This window comes from Trachypithecus francoisi, unplaced genomic scaffold (genome assembly GCF_009764315.1).
Source record: "Trachypithecus francoisi isolate TF-2019V2 unplaced genomic scaffold, Tfra_2.0 Lachesis_group0, whole genome shotgun sequence".
Taxonomy (NCBI): domain Eukaryota; kingdom Metazoa; phylum Chordata; class Mammalia; order Primates; family Cercopithecidae; genus Trachypithecus; species Trachypithecus francoisi.
In genome coordinates, this window is record NW_022681453.1 from 40,401,788 (window position 1) to 40,418,463 (window position 16,676).

At 45.6% G+C, this 16,676-nt stretch overlaps 1 long non-coding RNA gene across 2 annotated transcripts in view; it reads right to left on the bottom strand.

Moving 5' to 3' along the window:
- Nucleotides 1–3,854: 3,854 nt before the first annotated feature.
- LOC117083135 overlaps nucleotides 3,855–16,676 on the bottom strand; it is an 83,987-nt gene continuing 71,165 nt past the window's right edge. For both annotated transcript variants that reach the window (XR_004436960.1, XR_004436959.1), the window contains one exon: nucleotides 3,855–6,848. This is a non-coding gene — a long non-coding RNA (uncharacterized LOC117083135). The remainder of the gene's footprint in view (nucleotides 6,849–16,676) is intronic.

Genomic DNA, 16,676 nt, shown 5'->3' on the forward strand with positions numbered 1-16,676 from the left:
ATGGCCACACATCAAAGGAAGGCTTGATTTGGCATCTTGGCACATGTGCCTGTTTGGTATTGAAAGGTCAGCTCCAGAAAGCAAGACAAGAATCAACTCCCCAAATAAAGAGTTAGATTGGATTGCCACCTGACATTCTAAAAGAGGTGAAGAAATGGAATGTTTATATTTATCTCCTTGAAACTTATGGAATGTTATTTTGTGCACACTGTGGTGCATCACCTAGTACCCCTTCAGGAATAAGGGACTTACTTCCTGACTGCTGGTAGCCCGATGCAGGGATTGGCTCTGATGAGTCCAGTAGGTGGGTGTCTATCCAATGACTGATCAAGGTGCAGAGGTAAAGGCTCATTCCCTTCACCCCAACTAGGGATGACATTGAATGGCCAGTCCAGCTCCAGAGTGCCTCTTGGGGGCACTTAACCATCAACGGGGTGCATTGCAACCCAGCTTCTCCCTCCGCCCAGTCCAGCTTCCTTCTCCTCCTTTCCTTGGGTATAAACCTCAAGAGCACATTGGGCATACCCTGTATCCCAGAGTCTACTTCCTGACACTCCCACAACCACAGTTATTAGAAGCTCCCTTATTAGCAATACTTAGAAACAAAACCACAGTTGAGAATTGGCAAGCAGTAACAATAACAGACATATGTGATGCTTCATACTTCACTCAGCACTCATTACTCACTTAGTCTTCCTAGCAATCTGGAAAGGTTGGCAGGCACTTGGAGGACTGTGGCCTTGCCTATTTTATGGTCTCACAAACGATGGCCAGCATGGATGGGTATCAGCAAAATCCTGTTGTAGGCAATAATTAGAAAATTTAGGATGATGGTTGCCAAGCTGTTTCATGAAACGTGAGTAGGCTACCAGATGTTAACAGGTGTTCTGTTTAAAAAGTGGGAGTGATGTGTAGTCATATATTTTTGGAAAAGACTAAAATCGGTTTCTTGGTTGGGTGTGATGGCTCATGCCTGTAATCCCAGCACTTTGGGAGGTCAAGGTAGGAGTATCGCTTGAGCCCTGGAGTTTGAGACTAGACTGGGCAAGTTTCTCGCTGTCTCTATTTCTACACTCAAAAAATATGAAACAATTAGCTGGTTATGGTGGTGTACACCTGTAGTTCCAGTTACTTAGGAGGCTGAGGCAGGAGAATTGCTTAAGCTTGGGAGGTCAAGGCTACAGTGAGCTATGATCGTGCCACTGCACTCCAGCCTGGGGAACAGAGTGAGACCCTGTCCCAAAAAACAACAAAAATGGGCTCTGGGGAGATGGGGATGAAAAACTTGGGGCTTCTCCAGAGCCAGCTGGATTTTCCCAGAGCTTCTGGTTTCCTAGTCAACTCCGCTGAGGCTGTTGAAGGCATTGATGCTTTCAAGAGAGCAAATGAGAAGGAGAAAAATGAGCCTGGGTAGTCGTGTTCCAGCTGACTGATGTGGTAACGGCTACTGCTGCTCTCCAGGGCTTTGTTCTGCTCCTGCTCACGACCCTCCATGACAGGAGTCCCTGACTGAAGCCCAGAGGAGCCAACTCTTTTCTCAAAGCTAGTTCTATCTCTTTGGTCCAGAAAATATCAAGCCAGAGTATCAAGCCTGGCTATGCAATACCAGGGAGGAACATGCAAATCAACATTGAATAATATTCCCCTGCCTCATATTTACTTAGTGAATTCTCAATGATTTCCATGAATAGAGAGATCAGAAATGTGGCCAATCCTAAACAGAAGATCTTTCGTAAGTCTGATTAGTGTGTGGTATATTTACATTTGAAAGTGAGAATCATGGATGCTCAGGGGCTTGACTTGTGTGAGACTCAGTGGCATCACTTGGCTTGGCAGTCAGTGCCTGTTTCAAATCCCAGCTCTGTTCTTTCCTTTTCCTTCCTTTTCTTTCCATTTCCTTACTTTTCCTTCCCTTTCCTTTTCCTTACTTTTCCTTCCTTCCTTCCTTCCTTCCTTCCTTCCTTCCTTCCTTCCTTCCTTCCTTCCTCCTTCCTTCCTTCCTTCCTTCCTTCCTTCTTCCTTCCTTCCCCATCCCTCCCTCCCTCCCTCCCTCTCTCTCCTTTCTTTCCCAGGATGGAGTGTAGTGGTGCAATCTCAGCTCACCACAACCTCTGCCTCTTGCCTTCAAGTGATTCTCCCACCTCAGCCTCCCGAGTAGCTGGGATTAGAGGCGTGTGCTACCATACCCAGCTAAGTTTTGTATTTTTAGTAGAGATGGCATTTCACCATGTCGGCCAGGCTGATCTCAAACTCCTAACCTCAAGTGATCCACCCACCTCAGCCTCCCAAATTCCCAAAGTGCTGGGATTACAAGCATGGGCCACTGTGCCTGGCCTCCAGTTTTGTCATTTCTTACATGTCTCAGGTCAGGTGCCTCTGGAAGCTGGCCCTGAGACAAGGATTTGAATATAAGTAGTTCACTGGGAGGTGATCCCAAGAGTCATTGTTTGGGCATAGAGAGTCTAACAGTGAGGGAAGGCAGCCGAAAAACGGTGTTTTTATTGATCAGCTTCCCACTATGGACAATTGAGGCTGCGTCCTACTGGACAGAACTTAAGAGACCGTGTAAAGCAGGACTCGGAGGGATCCCACCCAAAAGGCAAGGAAGCGTGTCCTTCAGTAGCTGAGGATTGTTCCTGGAAGCATTCACTCCCCAGTAGCTCTGGCCTGCCCCATGTGGGCATAGAGAGAAAACTCTCAGATGGAGAATTGCAGGTACCTGCAGCAGGACGGTAGGATGTGGCAAGGACTGGGAGGGTGAAGACTGAGGGGATATGGATGAACCACCAATGGATCTGGTATTTAGCTATGTAGTGTAGGCAAGCAAGAACATTTTCTGTGCCTCTGTTTTCTCACATGTGAATTGTGGATGGCTAATAGCATCTATTTTGTAGGCTGTTGTGAGGATTACAGGAAATAATGCTGTAAAACAAGTGTCTCCAACCCCAACCGCCCTGTCCCCCGCCCCTCCACTGCCCTGGTAGCAGTCTGTGGCCTTTTAGGAACCAGGTCACACAGCAGGAAGTGAGGAATGGAAGAGCCAGTCAAGCTTCATCTGTATTTACGGCTGCTCCCAATTGCTCACATTACTGCCTGAGCTCCGCCTCCTGTCAGATCAACTGCGGCATTAGATTCTCATAGGAGCACAAACCCTATTGTGAACTGCACATGCAAGGGATCTAGGTTGTTCACTCCTTATGAGAATCTAATGCCTGATGATCTGTCACTTTCTCCCATAACCCCAAGATGGAACCATCTGGTTGCAAGGAAAACAAGCTCAGAGATCTCACTGATTCTACATTATGGTGAGTTGTATAATTATTTCATTATATATTACAAAGTAACAATAATAGAAATAAAGTATGCAATAAATGTAATGTGCTTGAATCATCCCCAAACCATCCCCACACCCCCACTGGTGGAAAAATTTTCTTCCATGAAACAGTCCCTGGTGCCAAAGAGGTTGGGGACCGCTCCTGTGAAGCACACATAGAGCGTGTTGGTGATCTATTACAGCTGACCCTCGAACAACATGGAGGCTCGGGGTACACAGTTGAAAATTTGTGCATAACTTTTGATTCCCCAAAATCTTAACTGCTAATAACCTACTGTTGACCAAAAGCCTTACTGATAACATAAACAGTCAATTAAGACGTATTTTGTATGCTCATATATCAGAGTATATAGGTGGCTCTATTCTTACAATAGAGTCAGCTGGAGAAAAGAAAATGTTATTAAAATCTTAAAGAAGAGAGAATATATTTACTATTCATTGATCATAAAGGTCTTCATCCTCATTGTTTTCAAGTTGAGTAGGTTGAGGAGGAGGGGGAAGAGGAGGAGTTGGTCTTGCTGTATCCGGGTGGCAGAGGCAGAAGACGTGGAGGAGCTGGAAGGGGAGGCAGGAGAGGCAGGCATGCTCAATGTAACTGTTATTGAAAAAAACCTGCATGTAAGTAAACCTGCACAGTTTAAACCCATGTCGTACAAAGATCAACTGTACTGTGTAACAAACCACCCCAAAACTTAATGACTTGAAACCAGAGCAATCATTTATTGTACCTCACAGTTTGCATGGATAATTCAGATGGAGTACAGTTGGGGCGGCTTAGCTCTGCTCCACTATCTGGGGCTGCAGCCGAAAGACTTGGAAGCTAGGGGCTGGGATCATTTGAAGGCCTAATGAGGACTTGAGCATCCATTTCCAAGGTGACTCACACACATGGCTGGCAAGTTGGTGCTGGATGTTGGCCAAAGGCATCAGTTTCTTCCCACACAGGCCTTTCCTGAAGACTGCTTGAGTGCCCTCACAACATGGCGGCTGCCTTCCCCCAGAGCAAGCTATCCAAGAGGCTAATGCAGGTGCCTCAATGTCTTTTGTGGCATAGCCTCAGAAGTCACATACCATTCCTTCTGTAGTGTTCTTCTGGTCACACAGGTCAGCTCCTGTTCATTGTGGGAAGGGACTACCCAAAGGCATGAGTAGTAGAAGGTAAGGACGACAGAGGGCCATCTTGGAGGCTGGCCACCAAGTAGAGCGATAGATGCATAATAAGAACTTGATAATATGAGCTATTATTTTCATTCTAAGAACAAAAGAGGGCCCCTTGGTAAAGACTTCACTCTGGAGAGGCAAGAAACTGAGAGCCAAGTTTCCCACCTGGTGCTCACCCAGCTCCTCCCAGTCACTGCTCCCTGGGGGTAAACAGCTTATTCTCTGCTTGATGAAAGGTCTGTCTCTCTAACCTTCCCTGGAGCCAGGCAGGTGGTGCTTGGCTTTCAGCATGCATCTCAGCAGGCAAAGTAAACAGAGGGTGCAGAGATATCCATAATGCTGTAATTAAGCAGAGAAAGGTGCTAACTGCAAATCCGGAGCTCCAAATGTCCTCCAAGGGGTAGTTAGGGCTGTGTAGAATCTGTTAACTGGCAATAACTTTGAAAGGAGGGTTTGCCAGAGAGAAGCCAACGTCGACATGGATCACCTGCAGACAACCGTAGGCCGACTGTACATCCAAGCTCATTTGTTTTAAACCGAAAGCTCTGAGCCAAAGAGTCCAGCCTGGGATTGAATTAATGATGAGCATGAATGAAGCTTGGCATTGCTTCCCTCACAGACAGACAGGCAATCAATGAATTTTTCATGTCTTGCTCACGGTGCCATTTTCTCTGCCAGGTTCTCAGACCACCCTTGGTATGTGGGCTGTGAGGGGCAGGGTTGGCTGGAGAGGGGAATGACTTTACTCTCTGCTTGCTCCAGAGTCACCTACAGCAGACACTTTGAGAGTGTCTGCCCTGTTCACAACAATCTCCTCTTAACAACAACACCCCCTTAGTTCAGCAGGCATTTGGTGACATGTGATAACTTGCGACCTCTCCTGTGGCTATAGGTGACTGCTTTGCCATGGGCTCTTGACTCACATTGGGCCAAGCAGAGTCCCTTCCCTGGGGATGTGGAAATGGAACCCAGTGAGAGAGTTGTTCCTGTGGCATGCCTGGATCTTCACCATGTGTTCCTGATAGCTATGAGGGGGAATATTTTTCACCAAGAAGCCGAAGAGAATATTCTAGAGGGAGAGGGAAAGAATGAAGCAGAAACATCAAAGCAGACATAAGTGATGGAAAGATAATCTGGACTTTCTAAGTGCCAGTTTTGGTCCCTTCCTGAGAACCATGTGTGTTTCCACCCCTGAGTTCTCAGAGACATCTCTATATCCTTATAAATTTCCATCTTCTACTTAAACTATTAGGTTGGTGCAAATATAATTGTGGTTTCAGGTCATGAATTTTAAATCATTATAACCAGGCTCAAACACATGTTTATTAATCAACATAGGAACCATTACAATCAGCACATTTTTGCCAAGGAGTAATAAATTTGTTTATTCCTGTAGCATAAAAATCTGTGTTTTGGGATTCAATGAACTCTTGGAAAGCATTTTCTGTTTCCTGCTGATTGTGGAAGCTGTTTCCCTGCAAAGAGTTGTCAAGATGCTTGAAGAAGTGGTAGTCAGTTGGCGAGAGGTCAGGTGAATATAACGGATGAGGCAAAACTTCATAACCCAATTAGTTCAACATTTTAAGGGTGGTTTGTGCAATGTCCGGTTGGGGATTGTCATGGAGAAGAATTGGGCCCTTTCTGTTGATCAATGCCAGCTGCAGGCACTGCAGTTTTCAGTGCATCCCATCAATTTGCAGAGCATACTTCTCAGATGTTATGGTCTCACGGGATTCAGAAAGCTGCAGTGGACCACACAGGCAGGAGACCACTAAACAGTGACCGTGACCTTATTTTGGTGCAGTTTGGCTTTGGGAAGTGCTTTGGAACTTCTTCTTGGTCTAACCATTGAGCTGGTCATCACCAGTTGTAGAAAATCCACTTTTCGTGGCACATCACAATCTGATCAAGAAATGATTCATTGTTGTTGCGTAGAATAAGAGATGACATTTCAAAATGACGATTTTTTAAATTTTCACTCAGCCCATGATGCACCCACTTATTAAGCTTTTTCAACTTTCCACTTTGCTTCAAATGCTGAACAACCATAGAATGGTTGATGTTGAGTTTTTCGGCAACTTTCCGGGTAGTTGTAAAAGGATCAGCTTTGATGATTGCTCTCAGTTGGCCATTGTCAAGATCCAATGGTTGGGCACTACACTCATCATCTTCAAGCTTCTTGTTTCCTTCACAAAACTTATTGAACTACCACTGTACTGCATGTTCACTAGCAGATCCTGGAGCAAAGGGATTGTTGATGTTGCAAGTTGTCTCTGCTTCTTTGTGACCCATTTTGAACTCGAATAAGAAAATCACTCAAATTCGCTTGTGGTCTAAACATCATTTCCACAGTCTAAAATAAACATAAAATAAATGGCAAGTGATAAGTCATTAGCAAAAAAACATAAAGCAAGAAATGCCCATTAAAATGATACATAACATAACCACATTTATTTAAGAATGTATTCCAATATCAAATGGCAAGTGCCAACAGTGCAAAAACTGCAATTACTTTTGTACTCATTTAATAGGACAGATGTGGTTTTCTGTTACTTGTATAATGGGCTCACAAGTTTGAGAAGTATTTTGTCCCATTCTCCCTCCTTCTGGGACCAGCTAGCTTTAGGGTATGAGAACACAGCACCGGAAAGGAATGGCACTGGCCTCTGTTCTCAAGGGCTGAACTGGGACTGACAAGCCTGGTGCCTGGGCAGGCAGGTCAGGCCTCATGAATGAACCAAGCCTGGAGAGAGTGTCCCTCCTGCAGAGACACTCACTGCTACTCAGCTCTGTCCCATTCTTGGCATCAGGATATGTGAGATCACTGTGGCTGGATTTTTCTGATATTTCAATAGTACAAGGAAGTTTGGACTACTGTGTAAAACTTACTGATTTTAGAATGTTGCATATAATTTTTTTGAATGTTAAATACACTCTGAGAGCCAAACTGAATATATCTGTGGGCACTGTCCAGCCTGCAGTCCTCCAGTGGAGGGCTCTGCCAGGCCCATGGGGAGATGGAGCCAGATGTGTGTCTGGTGGAGGGATTCCAATGGCTTAGCTTTGGGATATTGATGGAGTGAGGGGTGGTGGCTTCCACCACAGCTGTGGTGGCCCCATGCGGCACCTGAGAAGGAGCTATTCCTGTGAGGATATACTGGGAAGGCTGGACATTAAACACTGTGGTCTTGAGAGCATCAACAAGGGTCCCCTGTGGCCAAAGCTGGGATGGGAAGAGAAGACCACTGGGAAGGACATTTATGTGGCCCGCCCAGAAAAGAAGTCTCTGATAAGTGATGGAGAACCTGAAATTGATAGCACGGTAATGAAACAGAAGGAATGATGCTCCACAGGATTTCCTGTTGTTATTAAAGACCAGCTCCCTCCCTGCTCCCTAAAGACTGGATGTGCCTGAAATTCTTATACAGAGAACAAAGGATGAGTCCTGGTAATGCCTGACAACAGACATCCAGCCAGCCAGGCAGGTGCGGGCTGGAGCCGGTTTTAAGTTGATTAGAAGAAAATATAAAAATAGGACATTTCTTAGCCTGAGAATTGTGGAACAAATTCACATTGGTTATATTCGACACCAGCAAACCCTAAAGGAGAGATTGCACTAGAGCTTTCCCAGGAAGGCTGTAACAGTCAGGGTTCCACTAGGAAAACAAATCTCACTCTAGGTGTTTAAAACAGAGGGAATTTAATCAAGGTCTTGGTCCCCAGATAGAAGAGACCGAGAAGGCCATCAGGGCTAGTGGGCAAGTACAGGGAGCCTCCACCGTTCCTAGGATGGGAGCACAACACTGGCATCATCTAGCAGAAGCTGGAACCTTGGTGGGCCTGTTGGTGGGAGCTTGAGCCACGTGGGGAGGGAGGATGCAGCTGGCCTCAAAGATGTCCCCTGAGCTGAGAGAAGAGTGGAGTGCCCTGATTTATCCTTTCCACTCTCTAGTATCCCACCAGTGCCTCCAAATGACTGAGCTTCAGTGGAAACCAGCTAGATGGGAGCCTGGAAAATAGTCTCCAGGCGTTGGCCTCCCTGAGCTGCAGAGCAGAGCAGGGGAAGGATGAGGAGTGGACCTGAACACGGGAGGATGGGCAGACACACCATAAAACATAAAGAATGGAGAACATTCTGGAAGTAGGAGCTCATGATGCTGGACTCCTATTTCTAGAGGTCTCTCCTAACCCGTAGCTATTCCCCACTCCTAGCCGGCATCTACAGGTTCTTAGCCAGAGATGGCCAGATTACCACGCTAGTGAAGAGAAGGAGGGGAAAGAACAGCTACTTATGGCCACTCCAGAACTGTCACTTGTATGACAGGAACTATCTCAAGAGCTTTACACTGCTAATTTCATTTATTACTTTTTAAGTTTTTCAGAGACAGGGTCTCACTCTGTCACCCAGGCTGGAGTGCAGTGGTACAATTATGGCTTACTGCAGCCTCAACCTCCTGGGCTCAACTGATCATCTCGTCTCAGTCTCCCAAGTAGCTGGGATTACAGGTGTGTGCCACCATGCCCGGCTGATTCTTTTTTTTTTCTAGAGATAGGGTCTTGCTATGTTGCTCAGGCTGGTCTTGAACTCCTGGGCTCAAGCGATTCTCCTGCCATGGCCTCCCAAAATGCTGGGGTTACAGGTGTGAGCCACTGCACCCAGCCATGCTTATCTTATTTGGAGTAAGGGTTAGTTTCTCCTTACTTCACAAACAGGCTAACTGAGGACTAAAATGGACAAGATGTAGGCATATACTTTTGGGTATCAAACCACAGAAGTTACTTACCAGGACATTGGGTTCCTTGGTTTTATATACAATTTGCTTTCTTTAGGACTTAATCTGGTCCCCAAATGCTTTTTATTTTGGCAGTCAGGATCCTGACCAATTCATCTAATATTACCACTCATATTTGTGTCATGAAAACTTTGTATGACAGAGGACAAGCTTGTGAAGGTATCAGAGGTATACGTATGGCTAAAGGGCTGATTGGAGTTTGTAAAACATGCCATCCTCTGGCTTTCCCTTACCACCTCCTCCCCAGCCCCCATGCTCTCCCACAGAGCCTGAAATATTAGATGGATAGTGGTTGGCAGTTTTAATTACAGGATGTCTTTTATGGTTATCAGTCCTTCCAAGTTCTTACAGTTGAAGAACACTGATGGTTGTTCATGTCATCGGTTGTGGTTGGAGTCCCTGGGGAACTGTGATGGATTGGTTTTGTGGCCTTTGCTTCAAATTCATCTCTGTAAACAGAGGTCTGGGTTAATTGCATATGGTGGAGCTGGATGTGGGATTGGGATTAATTCCAGCCAATCTCATTTCCAACCACTCCCACGACACACATCCTCTCTCCTACTTGAGCCGACCTCCTGACTGTCGCTTCTAAACCCACCATGCCCATCCTTCTTTCCTGCATTTCTGTTGGCCATTTCTTCAGCTTAGGACACCCTTCCCATTTTTCTCTGGAAAGCTTTTCTCTGGATTCTTCAAGTCAGAATCCTTCATGGAGCTTTCTCAAAGGAACTCCATGACACAATAGCACAAATTCTGCCAGTACTTGTGGCATACAATCAGACTTATCCTTAAGAAGATATCTTTACTGATATATCAAATGCACAGCATTAGGCATTGAGGTGTCAAAGCGTTGGAAACCATGGTCACTAATTGTTATGTGTTCACAATCTATTCAAGGAAACAGCACATTCATTTATTCATTCTGTAAGCACTTACTAAGCAGCTACAAAGTGTAGGTGCAGCACCAGACATTAAGAAATAGCCATAAATATACATTAAGCAACAACATGAAAACATACAAATGCTAAGTAACAAATAAGTTAGAGTATTATCCAGCAGTACAGTACCATTGTTTGAAATGAGACAGAGAGAAAAAAGAACTAGGACTGGAGCCTACCTCTTCCATTTGGAGCTGTGTGAACCTGGGTGAGACATTTAACTAAGACTACCATGCAGGCACACGGCCAGTTGTGTCCTGTCCTTTGTGCTTGTACTAGAGGATGTGTGGGCTAGAAATCCATCTCCAGCTCTGCTCATCAAGCTGTGCTCTCTGGCTCTGGGGCCACATCAGCCCAGAGGAAGGGGTGCCTTTCGTAATTCTCCTGCTCATAGTGGGTGCCGATTTGAAATTCACTCTCCAGGAACAGATATTTTCTTCTTATTCACAGAAGATACCACAGAACTAGCAGAACCCTCCACTTCACCTCTCTGAGCCTCAGTTTTATTTACAAAATGGGGTTAATAATATCAACTCTAAAAGCTTGTTGGGAAGATTAAATGAGATAATACATGTGACTGACTATGAATCTTTAGTTGCAAAAGAATGAAGAAAGAAACCCAACTTAAACCAAAAAACAAAAAAAAAAGGTGTTTTGATGTACACTATTGGGAAGATCACAGAGGAAGACCCGAGATCTCAGGGACTAGAAGTAGGGCATGTGAGTCAGAATTTAGGAAACCAAAACCATTTCAGTCATTTCAAGTAGAAAATAATTGAAGAGAGGAATTGGGAGCTTCTACGATGAGTAGATGAACTAGAGGAGCAGAGGTCAGGGGCCACAGTTGGGCTATAGATTTCAAGGGCATTACCAAGGCCGCATCTGGTTCAGCAATCAGAGAGCCTCAGTAACTGCTGCCCTTGGTGCTACCAACAAGGGCCATGCATGCCTGTGAAACTGGGGACTAGGTTCAGAACATTGGATATATAATTAAATAATAGACACAAAAGTCCTTCTGGGAGGGCTCTAAAGACGGAAGAGCTTGTTATGGGCAGATCCACATGCGAGTTCTAGCCTCTGGGAGGCCATAGAAGTTCTCCAGCCTACACGTGTGGAATGTCAGAGATAGTCTTTCATGCGAATCTCAAGGGTAAGGCAGTGAAATGGAGATTGCACCTGCACTTTCCCTCACATCTTGGAAGTCACCCAAAGCTTTCAGGGGTGCTACAGGCAGAGCCAGTGAATGATGATGGGGATAGCAGGATAAAGTATCAGCGCTGGCTGGCAGAAGGGCAGGAATTAGCAGTACAGGGTGATGTTAAAAGCTGAGGCTGGACAGTCAGATGAATCTCGGTCAAGTTCCTGTTTCACTGTGTCCCAGCTCTTTAACCTTAAGGAGCTGTTTGAAGACCTCTCTGGGCCTTAGTGAACTCAGTGTAAAATGGCAGCTACTAGGCTGTTGTGGGGCCGAAATGAGATTGTGTCGGGGCAAATCTAGCAGGAAGTTTGTGTACCAGGGTGCCTGGCACACAATAAATACTCTCTGTATGTTAGTGATGATTATGAGGTTTCTTATAGAATGCATAGCCCTGCTTCAGGGTAATAGCAGTGGCAAAGTATTCACTAAGCCCTCACAGGAACCCCCAATAAGCGCAGCTCACCCACAGTGATGATATGGTCACAGCCTAGACTGGAGCATCTATTTGGGTGAACAGCAAAAGCTAATGGAGAGAGAGAGAGAGAAACCAACCAACTCAGGCCATCTCTTTCTGATAGGCCTTACAACCTAAACTCCTAGGAGCATCTCTCAGACGGTCTGGCTGCTAAATCACTACCACCGCAGTAATTGAAACAGAAAATCATGCTTGACAGAACAACCTAGCAACACCACCATTAGCAGCTGTGGTTTTTCATTGTGAACTGGGGAGCTAATATGCCTCTTTATGTGTGCGCTGGCACAGTCAGATATATATCTTTACCAATATTTCAGTAGGGATGGGGTCCTTTCTGCTCTTTCCTTCCACTCAGTGATATGTGGGGCTGTTCATTCAGGGAGCCCAAAAGGAATAGTAAACCTCTCTATGTTATCTGAGGCTGCTCAGCTCTGTGGCTAATGCAAGAGCTCATATCTTCCCTCCCTCCCTTCCTTCCTTCCTCCCTTCCTTCCTTCCTCCCTCTGCCATCACTGAGCTTATGTTTGTATGGGGAAACAGAGATTAAACAAATAATCACACAAGTCTGTAACTAAAAACTGCAATTTGTGCTCAAACTGGGAAAACTTTGCTTTCCAGGGGAATCTGGTAGCTTTGGAAAGAAGAAGGAAGATTTATCTGAAGAAATTCTGAGAGTGAAAAGGTGTAGGTATAAGAGAGAAAGAGGAGAATGTTCTAGAGTTCTACAGTAGGTGCAAAGGCCCTGAGCCACGAGGGAGTTTAGTACATACAAGGAGCCTAAAGGGCACTGGTGCCAGTGGAGACCGGGGAGATGGCAGAGCATGAGGCATGGATCTTAAAAGTAATTGGAAGATTTTCCCGAATGCTGCTGCTAGAGTAATCATAATGCCTGGGTCTGATTTTGTTGCTTTCTTGACCCAAATTCTTAGTTGTTCTTATGATACATTACAGTGGTTCTCAAGGAGAGAGAATTATGAAGGTGTAGGGGGTGTTTTTGGATTTCACAATGATAAAAGGGTGCTACTGGCATTTGGTGGAGTAGGGATGGGGTTACAGAGCATCAGACAGTCTGTGATACATGGGATTGTCCCATATTTGGATTTTTATCCTACATCCCATGTAATTTTTGTTTGTTTGTTTGTTTTGTTTTATTTCTTTGAGACAGAGTCTCGCTCTGTCACCCAGGCTGGAGGGCAGTGATGTGACCTCAACTCACTGCAACCTCTGCCTCCTGGGTTCAAGTGATTCTCATGCCTCAGCCTCCAGAGTAGCTAGGATTACGGGTGCACACCACTACGCCCGACTAATTTTGTATTTTCAGTAGAGACTGGGTTTTGCCATTTTGGCCAGGCTGGTCTCAAACTCCTGTCCTCAGGTGATCCGCCTGCCTCAGCCTCCCAAAGTGCTGGGATTACAGGTGTGAGCCACTGTGCTCGGCCCATCCCATGTAATTTTGAGTAGACTGAATGTAGTTGAAAACCCCATTGCAAGTTATCTGAGTTATGGTGGTGGTTTTAGTATATGTCTGCAAGTTTGTTGACACCTCTTCCTTCAAAGCATGGAGCCTAATTCCCCTCTCCTTCAATGCAGACCAGACTTAAGGACTCTCTTCTAAGGAAAAGAATGCGGTAGAAGGGATACTATGTGACTTTTGAGGCTAGATTGTAAAAGGAAGAGCTTCGGTTTGTCCCTCTCTCTGGGATTGCTCACTCTGGAGGAAACCAGTTGCCATGGTGTGAGGACACTCAAGCAGCCCTGTGGGGAAATTTCACAGGGAGCGAGGCATCCTACCAGTAGCCAGCACCAACTTGCCAGTTGTGTGGGTGAGCCACCTAGAAAGTAGGTCTTGCAGCCCCAGTGAAGCCATCAGATGATTCTAGACTTCAGCCTTCATGTATTCCAGCTATGGCCCTGGACATCACAGAGGCAAGCTCTGTGTCCTGTTCCCTGTCTGAATTCTCCAGCTATACACTAGCACAAAATTTTTTTTTCATGGGATCTGAATATGTATTATAGATTCTAGAAACACAGTTACTGTGTAAATCAATGGATAGTTGTACTTAGTTATGTTTGAACCTTTGCCAAAAGTTGTTTTCCGCTTCAAAAATAACATTGCCAATAGCAAATCTCCTTAAGGTATTAGAGTCACCCAAGCAATACACCTGTTAGTAGTCTACAATTGCAGCTCTCGCCACCACAGTGATTCCTTATGTGTGAATATTCAGGTGAATATTGCCTTGTATTTTTATATTCAAATTTTTCCATTATGACTTGCAAACATCTGACTACTCCATTATTTCTCCTAATCAATCCAGGTCTATACATTTGATATCGTAAATGACATTTCTTTCTTTTTTAGACTAGAGTTGGGCCATTATGCTTATTTTAAAAAATTATGTGAGTAGGTGGCTTATATTGAAAAGATGAATTTCACTTCAGGGTGGTAAAGGGGCGTTATAAGATATTCATCAAGAAAAAGAAGGTGAGACATGAACAACTGCTAGTGAATATTTTATCGACTTAGGAAATGAAGATCAGTTGTTCTCTTGCCCCTCAATACCCTCAGCAACCTTCCAGCATGATTTCTCACTGTTTCATTACATGAGCCATCTTCTCTAGTTCAAAATGGGCCTTCTCACTATTCCCCAAACAAACTCAGCACATTTCTGTCTTAGGGTATACCATTTCCTTACGTGAATTCCATCTCTTTTCTTTTTTGTCTTTCAAAATCCACTGATCTCTGACCTAAGTGTTCCTTCAACAAATAAAGACAGTGTGCCTCTGGAGGCCAGACTCTGTGCTGTGTTCTGCAGCTCCTACGATGAGACAGGGGCCTCGGTGTTTCCCCAGAGCCTCCGGTCTGTCCAGGAATCTGACCCTATGCAATTACAGTGAAGCGTGATAGTGGGAAATACTGAATGCCCACATAGAGTTAGCGCTCAGGGAGCTTCATGCAAGTGAAAAACCTGTTTTGAGTTATCTGTGCTGTAGTGGTTTTGAAATATGTTTGCAGAGAGCAGAGTGGTCCCCACCTAGTCCTGAAGAAGGTGAGTGTCAGGTGGGCTGGAAGACCACCCTGTGCCTAAAGCCTCTCCTCTTTCCAGCCTGAATAGCTCTTTAGCTTATAATGTTCATTTTGCATGCACTTTGCCTACTTCCTACAAATTAGGCACTTCCATCATCTCCCCATCCCTTGAAGTGTCCCTCCAGGAGAGGTACTCTCGGGAACTGAAGTAGGCCTGGAAAACTTGAGAATTAGACCTGGTTTCTCTCTGGTGGCTGCCACGTGCTAAAACTGGTGAATCAAGAGAGAGCACAGAGTCCTTCTGACCTGGTTGCAGGTAACTGAGGCCACTTGGATAAAGACTGCGGTCTCTTTCTCAGAGGTCTCCCTGCAGCCCACCTGGTTGTGACAGCTGACAGGGCCTGACTGCCCTGTGCCAGCACGCAAGGCTCATTAATGTGTGCCCAGCCCAGTGCTGTGGCCTGCAGCCCCTTTTCTCAGCACTGACTCCATTTGCCTTCCTCATTACTGATGAGACTTTGAAAACCACACACATTCATAAGACATGCACACACAGCCTGTAGGATCAGCCTCTCACGGATGTGCTCAAAAACATGCTCCAAGAAACAGCCTGAAGGAGACACTGCTGAATTTTTGTCACTTTGTGAGAAAACAGATTTTCTAGAAGCACCAAGCAAGAGGAAGGTCCCTGCCCCCCTCCACAGTTCTTTCCGGAGCGGCCTGGAATTTGGAGGGCAGCCAAAGAGGATGGCAGTTTCTGGCCACTTGAGGGCACTCTGGAATTCTGAGACCAGCAGGGAGCTGATATGTTGGGCTTTTTCTTTTTTTCTTTTTTTTCTTTTTTAACCAGAAATGCAATCCCAGTTAGCCATCAGCAGACAATCTGGAAATTAATCCTCAGAAAGGGAGCGGTGACAAATGGGTTTTATAATGAGGACTTGAAGCCAGGCAGGGCAGAGGGCAGGCGCGTCAGAGGTAAAGCAAAGGGCTGCAAGTTTTACTGCAGGTGGGAAATTCAGCCTGGGTTTTGTTTGCCGTCGTTCAGAAGAAAGAGTTCCGTTAACTCCGTGGTTCTCAACTGGGGGCGATTTGTGGCCCCCCAGGGGACATTAGGCAACGTCTGGAAACATATTTGGTTATCACAATGGTGTGTGTGTGTGTGTTAGTTGCAACTAGTGAGCAAAAGCCGGAGATGCTACTAAACATCCCACGGTGCACAGAGCGGCACCCCTAACCCTGGGAGCAAAGAATTATCTGGTCCCGATGCCCAGGTTGAGAAACCCTGAGTTAACACAACAGCAGTTTTAAGCCCTGCCTGCTCAGTGAGCAGGAGGTCCGCATTCCAGTTCTTTCCACAGTTTCTAGCCTGTACTGAGCTGAATGGTTCCCCAGGAAGTGGTCTAGTTTTGCAGATGCTGTCACGATTCACAGAGGAAGAAAAATTAAAAATCAACCAGGGATTTTCACTGTAACCCACCCCACCCCCACCCCAAATCCTAGGTGAGTGTTTCCCTTCTAGCAGACCCTGTGAGGATTGTAGTCCAAGTAGTTTATTTGGAAAGGAACCCCAGGAAATACTCATCAAGGATTGAGGCAAGTGAGGCAAGGAAGGGAAGGATGCCAACCTGAGATGTGCCCTCCAGTAAGAAACCACTGTGGGCACCAGGGGCATGATCCTGCCGAAGTGTCCTGGGAGCCAGTGTGCAACACGCACCTGTGCTGCAGCTGTCACCAGTCATTGGCTGAGGGCTG